General features: G+C 43.5%; 1 non-coding gene across 1 annotated transcript; it reads left to right on the forward strand.

Moving 5' to 3' along the window:
- On the forward strand, window positions 1–72 carry TRNAE-CUC (transfer RNA glutamic acid (anticodon CUC)). Its single transcript has one exon. It is a non-coding gene; the product is annotated as a tRNA-Glu (tRNA).
- Window positions 73–1860: the final 1788 nt, after the last annotated feature.

Raw genomic sequence — 1860 nt, forward strand, 5'->3', positions numbered from 1 at the left:
TCCCTGGTGGTCTAGTGGTTAGGATTCGACGCTCTCACCGCCGCGGCCCGGGTTCGATTCCCGGTCAGGGAGCTTCTTTTTTTTTTTTTAACCACTATTTTTACCGTTGGTAATTTAACAACGTCATTATTTTTTAACCACATGAATGTGGTCTATCATGTGGTATCGACATCTTGCTTGTTGGAGCGTCTATTATCAGTCTGGAAGGTCGGTGGTTCAAATCCCTGCTCTGAGTCTGGAAGGTCGGTGGTTCAAATCCATGCTCTGAGTCTGGAAGGTCGGTGGTTCAAATCCCTGCTCTGAGTCTGGAAGGTCGGTGGTTCAAATCCCTGTTATGAGTCTGGAAGGTCCGTGGTTCAAATCCCTGCTCTGAGTCTGGGAGGTCCGTGGTTCAAATCCATGCTCTGAGTCTGGAAGGTTGGTGGATCAAATCCCTGTTATGAGTCTGGAAGGTCCGTGGTTCAAATCCCTGCTCTGAGTCTGGGAGGTCCGTGGTTCAAATCCATGCTCTGAGTCTGGAAGGTCGGTGGTTCAAATCCCTGCTCTGAGTCTGGAAGGTCGGTGGTTCATAATCCCTGTTCTGAGTCTGGAAGGTCGGTGGTTCAAATCCAGACTGAGTCATACCAAAGACTTTGAAATGGTACATGATGATTCCTTTGATGATGTTCAGCATTTAAAAGGGTATAGTACGTATCAACAACCATAGGTTGGTAATACGAGCACAGACTTCAAAACAGCAGTTCACCACCATCTCTTATCCTTCCCCATCCAAAACCTTGATCTTTTCTTCCCCCGTTAAAAGTTAAAACACCCCAAATCCACCTCTTTCAAAATCCGACTTCATTCCTGGTTGTGTTCAGTTGTTCAATTCTTTTCTGACAATGTCGAACACAAATTGTCTTCCTGGCACTTAAAAAAAATCCTTCCATTTAGTCGTACCTTCTTGGAAATATATATATATATATATATATATATATATATATATATATATATATATATATATATATATATATATATATACATATATATATATAATTATATATATATATATTTGTGCAGCGTCTGTCCTGTCCTGTGTTGTCACTGAACTACTTTCTCAAACTTTTGTGAAATCGTACCAAACTTCTGGAATGCACATATCTCTCCCGTCCGTATGTCCTAAGGGTATTATTTTTGAAAAAAATTCCAATATATATATATTTGTTTTGGGGGAATGTTTTTGGGAATTTTTTTTTTCAACTTCAATTGTATCGACTAGTATATATATATATATATATTTTTATATATATATATATATATATATATATTGCTGCGGTTTTGAAATAAAGGTTAATTTCCCCTCTTAATTAGTTACACCACAACATGTAGCCTCGCGATAGTTCAGTTATTTCTTAGTAAATGTAAGCGTAGCCCTTTCCTGTGTTTAGGTTTGCGTTGAGTAGGCTCATGAGATTCGGTGTTCTTTTGGCGCTTTGGTTTTGGTTTAGCGCTGAAATACCACGCGGCAGGACTGAACAAGTCGACCGAGGCCGAAGGAAGGCGGGGCAGGAGGAGTTGTCGGTAAGCACGAGCTGCCAATCAGGGCTCGAGGGGAGTGGCTTACCACTGCGGCAGGAGGCGGGGTTTGGAACATTCGAGTCGGGCCGGGGCGGGACCATATAACCCTGCTCCGAGCCCCCCCCCCCCCCCCCACCAGAGAGGCTAGAGGAGTGGAGATGAGTTCCGAGTCCTGAGTTGAGAGTTCAGAGGGAGACGGCAGAACGTAAGAGAATACGGCAGATCAGAACGGGGATCGCACGAGAACGCAGAAGGAATTGAATTGCCGTTGTCCACGAACTTGCCCCGTGCCCTGTTCCCCGT

The sequence above is a fragment of the Myxine glutinosa genome, chromosome 1 (assembly GCF_964187855.1).
Source record: "Myxine glutinosa chromosome 1, kmMyxGlut1.1, whole genome shotgun sequence".
In the NCBI taxonomy this organism is placed as follows: domain Eukaryota; kingdom Metazoa; phylum Chordata; class Myxini; order Myxiniformes; family Myxinidae; genus Myxine; species Myxine glutinosa.